General features: G+C 41.6%; 1 protein-coding gene across 6 annotated transcripts in view; it reads right to left on the bottom strand.

Moving 5' to 3' along the window:
- SIPA1L1 (signal induced proliferation associated 1 like 1) overlaps positions 1-13,420 on the bottom strand; it is a 174,481-nt gene that overhangs the window by 74,093 nt on the left and 86,968 nt on the right. For 4 of the 6 annotated variants that reach the window (XM_044435574.1, XM_044435578.1, XM_044435577.1 and 1 more), the window contains exon 3: positions 11,178-11,246. The gene's annotated coding sequence lies outside the window, so the exon portion shown is untranslated. Of the gene's footprint in view, positions 1-6,809; positions 6,958-11,177; positions 11,247-13,420 lie in introns of all 6 variants that reach the window. The other 2 variants (XM_044435575.1, XM_044435576.1) reach the window with 1 other exon arrangement.

The raw sequence follows: 13,420 nt of genomic DNA, 5'->3' as shown, positions 1-13,420 counted from the left end.
CCCACTCGGGGGTGGGGTGGGGAGATGGCTGCAATCGAGCTGGTTGCGGAGGGGGGATGGCCGAGATTGCGCCCATCTTTACTGCAGGAGCGTGCCTCTAATCACGCACGCCTTCCCTGCATAAAAGCAACTGTGATCGTGGCCATCTCTCCACTGGGGGGGCGGGGATGGCTGCGATCTTGGTCGCCACCCAATATGGAGTTCGCAAACCACATCAAATTTTAATGAAATTTTTGTTCATGACCCGATTTGTTCGTGAACCAAGGCTTTCATGAGCCGAAGTACCACTGTAACTGCAAATGGTGGCTAATTCACTGGGAAGGGCCCAGCTAGCAACCAAAGCACAACATCAAAAGCACTTGCTAGCAGGATGGGTGTTCTGGGAAAGTGCTACTGACATTTCCATAAGCCCTGATACTGCTAATGAAACGTAGGAGTTAGCAGCTAGACACCTTTGGTGCTTTCCCAATATCCATGTCTTCCACACAGATGTGACAGTGGACTGTTCCATCGAGGAGGAGGAGAATGTTAGAAGTGACCATGCAGCACGTTCAGACTGGCAGCTTCTTGAGGCCCGCACAGGTTATTCTGGGCCATACAGAAAGCAGCTGAACAGGTTTCTGGCTAGGTTAAGACTTTCTCATTCTCCTGGAGACATTCAAAAGGCCCTGGACTATAATTACATTATTTCCACACTGAGTAATGGACTATAAAAGTACAAGTGAATAAAGGCTGCCACTAGGGAGTACAAAATTGTGCCAGGAGATCTGCCTCTTCAGTGGTCAGCCAAATCTATTATCCAATGTCAGTGTGTACTATAAAATGCATTCAAAAGCACTATAGTCTTGTATCACCAAATCATTCCTGCAACCATCAGAATACATAAGAGAAACCTCAAAAAATAAAAAAGGGGAAGCAAATGTTTTGATAGGAAGATCATGACACTCCTTTGTCCCACCATGTAAGAAAGATCTCACAATTCCAGAAAAGCTCAGCCTAAAGATATTGAAAAGTATAAGCACATAAGGATTTTTCCAGTGCTACAATGTATGATGCATCTGATTCAATCTGAAATCTAGTGTGCTCATCCATATGTGGATTTTGAACTTTCAGTAGTTAAGGAGCTGAATATTATCCCAGATCCCTGTCGGCATGACACACCTATCTCCAATTTCTTCACACATCTTTCTTTCATTTACGCAGCCCATTAATTATCAAAATACTTTGAAAGGCTTAGTCGCAGAACCAGTTATGCAAAGGTTCCCCTCACTCAAATTTATGTCATTTATATCTAATGTTCCTCTGAAGAATTAAGAACAACCTGCACAGATTATTTCAAGTTGATCATCCAGAAACCAGACAAGCTTACTTTGAGCTTCAAGACCACAACAAACACATTGATTTCACCATCCTTGCATCGTTTAACTGAGTATGTTCTTGACAAAGGATATAAAAACAAACACACATAAACCTGCTGAAAGAATTAATTAGATAAAAGGTAATCAAATACTTGGGGAGGAAGATAAATAGATCAATTAATAGGAAGTGAAATTTCATGGAAAACTGCCAAGTTCATTCTAGTTAATGCACACACAGAGGTGTTATAAACTGCCCACTGGCCATTGGGAGGTATAGAAATGAAATAAGTACATTATAGCAATTGCCTACATTCCAAATAATTTTTCCTACTAAATCTCCTCACCTCTCTCCCTCTTCCTCTCTCTCTCTCACACACACACATACACACTTGAACTTTGCCTCTGAATCATGTAAGGGCACACCCAGCATTTTTAATCGCTCCTTATAACTGTGTAAACACATAGTACTTAACATATCCATGTGTATTTGTCTATTTTGCTTTCACCTCACACCCATTCTAAATGTGAACATAACACTTGTATTACACAAGGGTGTCAACCTTTTTCAGCTAGGCTGGAATTAATAATGTGAGTAACACTCCATGCGACTAAAGTAAAGTCAGATGAAATGCCCTACAATTAGGAACATTAAAAATGTAAAGTCATAGTCCCAGAGAAATTGGAGATTTATTACTTATTCAATTTATACCTTGCCTTTCAACCAAGAAAATAACACTCAAGATACTTAAAGCTCACAGGATTAGACAGATACATGCTAGGGGCAAATACGACATTTCCCTTACCTACCCCAGACTTAAGTTAAAACTATGCACTAGAGCCTGCACCTTCAGTCTCATATTGTCACATACTTGAGGAAGGTTGCTAAGATAAATGTTTGAGAATCTTTGCATTTCAGAGATCTATTTATGATTGGGATGTATGTGCAGAAAAGAGGGTGTGCCTATTTTCATCAACCAGAAAAACAAGCTGACCCCTCTCTCTTACAAAATTGATTCACTTTCTGCACTGGATCCAACAACTCCCTTGATTAAAAGAGAAGCAACCATGCCCCTTTTTCAGTCATTTGAGTAGACAGGGGATTTCCATCAGGACAATACTTCCCAGAGGTGTTCCATTTTCATCCACTGAAATGAAAAAATCCACCTGTAGGAGCCAAGCAAAACACTGAACAGAATGATGCTGTGCTGGTCTTGCAAGACTGTACCACTTGCAAGACTGGGTGCATGTCTGAATGCTCACTTGTTAAGTAGAGAATGCTCATGTGTGGGCAACCGCCATGTACAATGAAAACTGGCTTGTTGGGGTTACGTTAGGAAGGACATAAAGCAATGTGGGGAATGCAGTGCTCATTTAGAAGACCATCCTGGGAGCTCCTTCATACCTACCTACCTACCTACCTGGAAACATTCACAGACTTGAGGCAGATAGCACGCAGAGAGCAATACCTCTGTGCTCCCCCACCCCAATGATTTATGGAAGGGGAACAATCTTTACTATAGGCCTTAGTCTGCTCAGAAGCCTCTAGGGACCAGATTTAAGTAATCAGTGCCACAGATTCTTAAAATGCTCAGTAAATGTCTGAAGATACAAAGGTACCAGGTGGAACGGGGGGTGGGGGAGGTTCTCTGCAAATTCCACAGGTAGATTTGTCTACATTTAGCAATAAATCTAGCCCTTCATATTTAATATTGGACAGAAATTGGAAGCAATGTTAATCATAGGTAGCCTTCAACACTGATAAACCCTTTCCTTTAATAAGGAAGCAGTCAGACACAATCCTGGATAAGTGCCAATGGATAGGGTTATTTTTTTCAGAATGTTCTGCTTTCCTCATTAATTATGGTCAATAATAGAAACTATTCCCATATGTTCCTGCCTGCATTTTTCGGTTTTGTATATATTATATAAATAATTACATAAACAACTTGAGTTAGATTCAAATTCAAAATCCTCACAAGCAAATTACCTACAGCACATGTGTAGGCGTATGCCTGTTCCTTAGCATCAAACGGCTTAATCAGCCTTCCACTGTATTTTTTTACTACAGTTTCTTATATAATCACATAGATAACTGTTTTATAAAAAGTTTAACTCGTTTGAAGAAGAATTCATATATTGTATAAACACATTTGGCCATACATACCACCCCCCCGCCCAGAAAAAAAAAAACTCCACAAGGAAAGATAAACATAAGGCTATCATGACCAATGGGCTGGCTTGAGTTCCCAGGGATTGGCCTAACTTTTCAATTGATTAACTGGGGTGCAAAGGAGGTATCTCCATATGAGTATGGCTATGTTTGAGGCTTTTTACTTCAGAAAATAGGCAGTGTGACACGATAGACAAGTTATAAAATTATGAATGCTGTAGAGAAAGTGGATAACAACACAAGAACTTAAGAAAAGCCAAGTGGAATCAGACCCAAGGACATCTAGTCAAACGCTCCGTACACATGGCAGCAAACCAGCTGCCCACAGGATCCCACAAGCAGGATGGATGCAAGACCTCCTCCTGCTCATGCTACTTAGCAATTGGTGTATTTGGGTATGTCACTATTGCTAAAGGAAGCAGCACTTAGTCAGCAAGGTTAGAGGCCACTGACAGTGTCCTCCTCAATGAATCTGTCCAATCCTCTTTTAAAGACATCAAAACTGGTAGCCTTCGCCACCTTCCATCACAGCAAATTTCATTGTTTAAATAAATGCCGTGCAAAGAAGTACTTCTTTTTATCTGTCCTAAACCTCCCACCAATCAAGCATCATGGGATGACCCTGGGTTCAGATGTTATGGGAAAAAGAGAGAGAGAAATCTCTCCCTCTGTCCTTTTCCACACCATGCATTATCTAAAAAACCTACATCATGTCTCCCCTTACTTGTCTTTTTTCTAAGCTAAACAGTCCCAGTTGCTGTTGTCACTCCTTGTAGGGAGTTGCGCCAGTCCCTTGATAATTTGTGTTGCCCTTCTCTGCAAATTTCCCACCTTAATAATGTCCTTTCTCATTAGGTAAGGCAAGTAGAACTGAACACAAGATTCCAACTGTGGTTGCACCAAAGATTTGTATAAAGGGAGTAAGATTTTGGCGGTCAGTTCTATTTTCTATTCTGTTCCTAATTATACCTAGCATGGAGTTTGCTGTTTTCACAGCAGCTGCACACTGGGCTGACATTTTCATTGAGCTGCCCACCACTAGAATACTCTTATGACTAAGTTTGTTTTGGAGCCAGGAACTTTCACCCATAGTGCTTCTCTGCAGGAGTCTTCACACTTTAGATGATCAAGTCTGCTGGACTCTATGCCCTCTTTAACATAAAGGGCAGCAACTCTGCTGGTATACCCTTCCCAGTATTTACTATATAGTTATGTCCCATTGGTTATTTCTGCTCCATTATAATGCCCACTGTAACTAGCTTCTCCTCTATCAGCAGGTACTCCAGTTCTCCCATTTTAGCCGTAAGGCTTCTAGCATTTACACAGAAACACCTAAGCACAACATCCTTTTCAGATGCATGCAACTTTTGTTCTGGCATTTAGTCCCCTTCAGCTGGTTATCAAGTCTCATTGTAACCTCATTGACTATTTGCTTCTCTCCTACATTTGGGCAATTACAAATTTCCTCACCTTCATCTTCTAAGGATAATTTGACCTGAACCAGCCCCTGTTGGCCTTCTCCCCTGGGTTCAGTTTAAAAGCTGCTCTGCCAGTTTTCGTAATGTTACGTGCCAGCAGCCTGGATCCACTCTGGTTGAAGTGAAGCCCATTCCTCCTGTACAGGAGCAGCTTGTCCCAAAATGTTCCCCAGTACCTAAGAAATCTGAAACTCTTCTCTCTACACCATTGTCTCATTCATGTATGGAGATTCCTCAGATGCACCTGTCTACCTGGCCCTGTGCATAGAACCAGTAGCATTTCAGAGAAAGCCACCTTGGGGATCCTAAATTTCAACCTGCTACCTAGCAACCTAGATTTGCCTTTCTAGGGGATTACATTTCTCTATGACACAGGTACCAACATGGACCCAACCAAAGACTCCATCCCTGCACTATCTACAAGGTTATTTAGATGGAATGTAATTTCCACAACCTTCGCACCAGGCAGGCAATTCATCATGTAGTCTATATGCCCACTGCAAACCCGGCTATCTATGTTTCTCATGACTGAATGTCCCACTACCAGAAGCCTCCCCCAAACTTCCCAGAGGAATATCCTCAGTGCAACAGGATACATGCTCACCTTCCAAGGAATGAAATGGATCATTTTTCTCTTCTTCAGAATGACACCCTCCTTCCCCAAGACACCCTTTCTCCATGACAGCAGAGGAGCTGTCACCCAGGAGTTGGGACCCGGGGGGCGGGGAGAGGTTGTCATCCAGCCTGTCTACCTTTCTTTGTTTCTCCAGGTCAGCAGCCTTGGCATATATTCCCTGGGAGCCAGGAGCTCATTACACCAAGCACAGCTTCTGTCCAGTTGGCAGGTAGTCACATGTATGGCACTCAGTGCAATACACTGGATAGCCCCCACACCCCTGCTGTTTCTACTTTCATATTTGGTTTAACTGGTATTATTATTGGGTTTGTTCACCTGAAAAACCTAGAGGAATTTAAATGTCATTATGTTTCTTTATTCTATTAGGAGAGGGTGGTGAATTTACTCTTTAGTGGTTACTCACACTTTACCCTCCTGACTAGAGAAGGGAAGGGCAAACTCCCACACTCTGGCCTCCTTGCCTGGTTGCACAACTTGCCCTGTTACTCAATTCACTTGCAGGCTGACGCTTTGTCACTGGGGCTGAGAAGCATCACCACTGTGGCTCCTCATGCTCAGAGAACTGACTCCCTCACAAGTTTGCCTTCTTATATAGGTCTAGGTGGCCTGGCCCAACTGCTACTCTTGGTCTACCCTAGCTTAGGAATGTGTGCTAATGGTTAGGCAGCTGTCCCCTGTGGGAATGGAGATGTTCCAAAGATAAGTGATTAGTGAAGGGCAGTTGTTTGGAAGTCTGACTTGCTTTGTGTGTGATCTAAATCTGAGTGATTGCTGTGATTCCTCCGTTATTTCTGAGCTTTGGTTTGTGAGCTTGTCTCTTATTGGGCCCAAACTGCAATTAGCCTTCCCTGATGTTTATAAGCAGTCTCTCCTATTAGCTAGGCCTGCACTGTGGCCTGGTGAGTACAGATATATGTATTGGTTTCCTCTCCTTCTAAGGCTGAGTTTACTTTATTAAGGATTTGGTTTATATGCAGGTTGTAGGAGCTGGAGGTTCTTGCTGGCTTTTTTCTCTGAAATTTAGTTTCCTAGCATCAGTCTGTGCAGGATTATCCCTTTGGGCATTTTGCCCTCTTGCTGTGCCCTTGTCCTTTCTCCCATTAATCATATATCAGTTTGGGATGGTTATCTACAGTAATTAATAGAGATCAGAAAACTGCACTTACCTTCTCCTCACCCTGTTGCTCAACCAGCTAGTGAGCTGACACTTTGTCACTAGAGCTCAGTGGCTTTGTCACTGGGGCTCCTCATGCTCGGATACAGACATTTTTCTCCTTCTTTCATAGTTTTAGAACCTGGGATCATCCAACAAAGCTGAATGGTGGAAGATTCAGGACAGATAAACAGTTCATAGTTAAACTGTGGAATTAACTATCATCAACATGTGACATAATGTGATGATAGCCACCAATTTATATAGCTTTGAAAGGGGATTAAACAAATTTACATAGATAGTAAGGCAATCTATGTGTATCAATTGTGATGTCGATATGCTACCTTGGAGATCAGAGGCAACATGCTTTCAAATACCAATTTTTGTGGGACAGAAATTATATCATACTTGTTGGATTCCCACAGGTATCTGGTTCTCACTCTGGCCTGCCCAAACAGGTCTTTGATCAGATCAAGGGCAGGGCTGTTGCTATATTGTTTCAAGAATCAAATGCAGGGAAGTGGCAAGTTTGAGGAATTTTAGTTCATTTCAACTGTCCTTATTTACACTAGTCTATTTAATTATTACATTTCTGAAGCACCCAATAACTAATTTCTCTGAGCATATTACAAAACGCATTTCTACTCTGCATTTGACCATAGCTAAAAGCAAGACAAGAGCATCATGCAGTGTCCTACTGTTTTTACTTTAGTTTGATACTCTGCGTACAGCCAAATTTAAGAGGGAACTAGAAGTGTATTTATGATTTCTTTGTGCACTGCAACCTCTGAGGATGCTACCGAAAAACTGCTGAGAAAAAATCTGGACCCAATCTATGTACTTCAAATCCACTCATAGTCATGACTGTAAGAATTTCTGAATTTCTGCCAGCTCAGATCCATTCCCAGGAACCACCCAGATGCTTCCACTGCCACTGCCACACATGTCTTACACAAAATGGAAAATTCAAAGAGTTTGGTTCCATGCTTGTATCCTGTAGTGATGGAAGGAGGAAAGGCCTCATATGAGATACCAAAAGCACTGAATTGGTTTAAGACTGTTTCTGTCAGCTCTTTCCAAATGCCATAAGGATTTTATAACACACTATCTCACTAAAGGATATATCCAGGAATATACTGCCATTTCCCTCAAATGATGCATACTGCTGAAAGCTTTAAGGTACTGCAAAGTAAATATAAACCTGCAGAGAGATGCAAAGCCTATCTGGTTCATTTGTAAAATCAATACTGCTCAAAAATATGTAGGTTTGCTCTTCAGTTGTAAATTACAGTACCTCTGTGATAATTTATGCTTTCCAGACAAGTTATGTTCATGCAAAAGTAAAACTAAATTATATGTTTAATCTGTAGTGAGACTTTCCGTAAAAAAGTTGAAAACATAGTTGTTCTCCTTCAAAACTTATTTCAAGTTGCCACAGATACTTTTGTAATTAAAGTAGAAATGAAAAGCAAAACAAAACTGCATAAGCATCAATAGCAGAAAAGAAAAAAGCTGAGTGGGTTTGGCAAAGCACAAAGTTACATGTTGATCCTAGGGTGTTAGCTGAATTGACCACCCATTGCTTCATAGCAGTTAAATATTTCATGATACAAAAGCAAGAATGAACTGACTGACCTCTTTAATTACACCGTGGTGACCTTTTACTATAAGGCTAGGAGGGGCAGCTCTTTTGTGTCCCAAGATTGGCCAGAATTAGGGACCACAAACACATCTCTCCCCTCCCCTCCCCTCCCCCACCACACATGCATGCACTTTATTAAGAGCAGGAACCTCTGTCCCTAAATTATATCCATACGGGTGTTCTTAAAAACTGGCTTATACCTTTCATATATTTACAAGAGCTGAGCAGGGCTGTCAGAGATCGGACATTTTGAAGGGTTTTATTCATAGAGTCAACCATAAGTTGGGGATGACTTGATGGGATACAACATAACATATAAATGTATTTGAATACAGTAATTCCTTTAAATATATCACTGTGGCTTCTTGAACTACTTCTTTGCCTGGGTAAATGAAGACAAATATAAAATATGTCCTTCATATAAAAATGCATTTCTACGGAGACATATACCTTTGCCTTTTTCCCATTAAATAAAGAAACTACTGGCAAAGGATTACTCCCAAGCATCCGTGCATTTTAAATGGAAACACAGCAACTGCAGTGTTCCGCAGAGCTTCCGCTATTGGGTGGTACAGAAATGAAATAAATAGTTTCCCTGCACATGTGTTCTCTTGATCACCTTCTTTTAAGAAGTGTAAAGCATATGAGCAAGAGACGGCAACAGAGAGTAACCCTTTGCCTGCCCTACAGCTCCAGAACAGGCTTTCCCCAACCCTGGCTGCAGTTGCCACACTCACTGGGAGTGGTCAGAGCTGGATCTGGAGGCAAAGGGTTAAATCCCATGCACATGTTGTGCTCCCCAAATTGCTAATTACTTGAGAAAATAACAAGGAAGTGGAAACTACACGTGGGCACAGTGTTTCTATTTTTCTAAAAATCTGCTCCAATCCTGAGTTGGGGGCAGAGCCCATATACTCTGGAGCCAGGGTTCCTCAAACTTTTTCTAAAGGGGGCTAGTTGACAGGTGCCAGCGGTGGGCGCGGGCTGCCAAGGTGGTGCCGGCAGGGGGGTGCAGGCTGGTGAGGGGGCGGGGGCGCACATGCGCACGCATGCGAGGCGAGGTGGCGGCTTGCTTGTGAGGAGATCGTTTTCTCTGAGCGAGTCTAAAACCACCTCCTTGTGAACAAGCCACATGCCCGGCGAGTGCAAAACCTGTGGGGCGGGCCGGTCAAATGGGCATGGCGGGCCAGATCTGGCCCACGGGCCTTAGTCTGAGGACCCATGGAGAGACACAGGAGATAGCAGGACTTCCCCCAAGCTATTGCACAGGGGGGGGGGGGGGGAATGCAAATACCAGAACTCTCCCAAGGCAAGGTCAGCCTACTTAAATTTATTTTAAAGTGCAGTTTCTGCACTAGATCCACAACATTGTTATAAGTGATATTTTACTGCAGCAAATTTTGTTGTGAATACTTTTGGGAGAGGTCTGATTTTAGGACAGGAAAAAAGACATGTCTGGATGCTATTTTTTTTTTAATCTACACTACAGTGGACCATAGCATTACATTGACATTCAATGTGATTGGCTGCAGTGGAGAGGTCATCCAAAATGGCATGACTATGCCAACAGCATAGCCTACAGGGTATCAAGACTCTTAACTGGGTCAAAAGAAAATTCATGGAAAGTAACTCTGGAACATTGGTAAATTAGTGATTTTGCTGAAGTTCCTACTTTCTGCTAAAACTTTATATTCTGATGAAACTTCTACAAAAAATGACAACCCAATGAAATTCTGGTATTTTTAATGTAATAGTGCACATTTGGACATAATACATACTCAGGTTTTAGAGTTATACAAAAAAACACTGAACAAAGTTTATGGGAAGCAGCTGAGAGAGGATCACTGCAACATTAGGAAAGCAAGGCAACTACTTCTTCTAACATCGATTATGCTAACAGAGCCTTAGTCTGTGTTCGAAATACTTCAGATCACTTTTACAGATCACCTAAATCCCTTCTTCAAAATCAGTTGCTCCAATTTTACCCACAGACTACTTCACCTTTCATACAAGCAGAAGCACTGTGAAGTGGAATTAAGAGAGCACCTGATAAGCCTTTGAGGAATAATAAGATTCAGATCCCGAAGACAGAAAGAAGAACATCTCTGATACAATAAAGGAAGAGGGGGAATGCACATGAAAGTGGAGGGTGCTCTGGTGATCCTCCAGATATTGCTAGACTGTAACTCCCATCGGTATGGAGAATAATCAAGAGTGATGGAAGTTACAGCCCAACAACATATGCAGGGCCACAGCTGCTTTAGGGACCACTTCATTCTGCTATCTTTACAATGAAAAGGCAGCACATCTTAGCTGGTAAGAGCTGAAGGAGATTCCACCCAACACCTGCTGTGGCAGTTGGCTTAATAGCAGTCCTTTGCTAGATTCGACAATTGCACCCACATTCTCCTGTGAGGGATTAATTGTTTGCTAAAAATAAAAAAGGGATTTGCATTTCAAGTGAACTGCTTTAGCAATGTGTTATTTGACAGAAGGTGAAATTAATCCACTTTCTGCTTGATGAGCCTAGATTTTATTTCAGATGTCCAGATTTAAACTGACCCCTCTAAAATGAATAAATAAGTATATTAAACAGGGATGTTCTATAGCCCTGTCACACAGCACATAGCAATAATATCAGCCACAGACTATGAATGAAGCTGAAAGAATTCACATGTACATATACAGAACTGGCAAAGAAAGCTGAAGAGGTAAATCAGGAAAGAAAAAAACACCTACTGCAGTTTCATGGCATCTTGGCAAACTGATGGGCTTCAACTTCAACATCTACACACTGAAATGTATAACCTAGAGATAAAAATAAGTCACTATTACAACATGTTTAGGAGAAAAATCAATTGCACAGACAACAATAATTAGTCCAAATTAAAAAAGAAGGGGAAAAGTCAAGCTTACATATGGGAAGTGGTGCATTTTCAGGAAGAGTTAAAACCAGTTTGTGCATGCAATATTCCCTTGTTCTAAGGACTTGCATGACACCAGGGAGGATTTAGAGATCAAATGTCAGCCTGCTTCCATGGGAACCGTTAACACCCATTCTATACCATCTTGGCCTGAGCCTTTTGTGCTTAGCAGAAGTATTCACCCTGTTTTGTCTTTTCCATACTTTCTTCCATTACTAGCTGGAACTGAAATGAATTTAACAAGCACAGATGAACTCCATTCAATTACTTAGAGACTTTTGTGACTTCTAGAGACAGTTACACCACAGCGTATTTAGCCATGTTGTGGCTAAGAGGGTGAATATTTATGCAATCAACAAGTGTCAGCTTGTTTTTGTTTGCATAATTTTGCCATAATAAAAATATTTTGCCCCTTCACACTGTTGGGTATCTTGTGTACATCAAGAGGTAACAATGGCAACTAAATCCATTTTAATTCTGGGTTGTAACACAAGAAAATATGAAAAGGTAAAGGGGAAGGTGAATACGTTTACAAGGAGAATGACTCTCTGGCATCTCAGGCATTAAAGACCCCAAGTCTGCAACAACAGACACTGGTCCCTTAATATCTGCAAAGAATACCCAGTAAGGAAGACTCCACTGAAAGACCAAGCTCTGCAGCCTCCATGAGTCCTCAGTTGAGTGCAGTCCTTTACTGGGATAGCACCTCCTTTAAGTGAAAATATGCTGCCAGCACACCCTGCAGTACACTATCCAAGGTCCTGATGCGACTCCTGGCTTGGCCCATGAGAATGAGCACTGTGCACCTCCTCCAGGTCTCATACCTCATCAGGACAACAGAGGACAGAAGAATTTAATTCTAAAAGTCTGCTCCATTTACATTAGAAAAGTCTATATCCTGGATGCTACAGTCTGCATTTAGTTGCTTTAGGACAGACGCTAGAGTGCTGGACATCTGTCTGCACATATTATTTGTGTTGTGTAAAATTCTGCTTTAAGTCTTTCTCTCTGCCTCCTCCCCAGCAAGTGCAAAGAAATACACATTCTGGATAATACTACTTTTAATTTGAAACAAGAATGTTAGATTGAATTGAGGTATTATAGGTGATCCTGTGCACCAGTCTCTAAGTTGTGAGGCTCTAAGAGCAGTCAAACAGCAGTTGCAACAGGGACTGACAACATGTGGACTGTCAACTGTTTCAATCCGCAATCCACTGAAGGCTGCCAGGTGAATCCAGGGATCACAATGAGGGTCTAATATGGGAACATGGAAAACAATTGTCATTTTGAGGAATTAGCAGGGTAGAGCAATTGTGCCTAGGCTTCTCTATGGGCCTGTTGCACTAGTTCGCTACCCTCGTATGCTTCTTTCCAGAGTCAGTTAACTGTTTGAGGGTGAACAACTTAGGTAAGTCTTTGGGGAGATCTCAAGGATATTCAGAGTAGCTGAGATGGAGTGAGCAATTCTGGATTGTTGCCAAGCATTCTCAAAGCAACTGGACTATATCCAGGATAGAGGTGGGTTACTATGAACATAATAGTATATATGAATCCCTGAGGCACTCCCACAGTGGGATCTCAGAGCAGGCTGATACAGAAAGGTGCCACATAAGGCATATGTTAGTGGGATCCCCAGGCTAATATAGGGACATAACTTTGTAATTTTCCTCTGCAGTATTTTGTTTTCTTCTACTTTATTAATTTGCTCCTCCTTAATAACATCTTTAGCTATCACCCATTTGTGTATTCATTGTATTGGCAACACAGGTTCCTTCTGGCACTTTTGTTGGCAGAACTACAAAATGTTAAACTAAAAAGGGAAAGGAAGGGAACTGCAGGGAAATCATGCATGTGGTAACCTGGCAACTACCAATCACCACCTATTGTTTCCAGGTTATCAGGAAGCATTAGGAGAAACTTTTTTTCTATGTTTTTGCTATGCAATTACACACAATAATTACTCCTTAGTTTCATTTCACCTTTCCTTTCAGATTTTTGGTACACTTAAGAAAAACTGACTATAAATTAAGCAGTTACTACTGCTACACATATGTTTGA

The sequence above is a fragment of the Varanus komodoensis genome, unplaced genomic scaffold, assembly GCF_004798865.1.
Source record: "Varanus komodoensis strain SLA01 unplaced genomic scaffold, ASM479886v1 scaffold3, whole genome shotgun sequence".
Classification (NCBI taxonomy): domain Eukaryota; kingdom Metazoa; phylum Chordata; class Lepidosauria; order Squamata; family Varanidae; genus Varanus; species Varanus komodoensis.
This window is presented reverse-complemented; position numbering and strand designations above follow the sequence as displayed.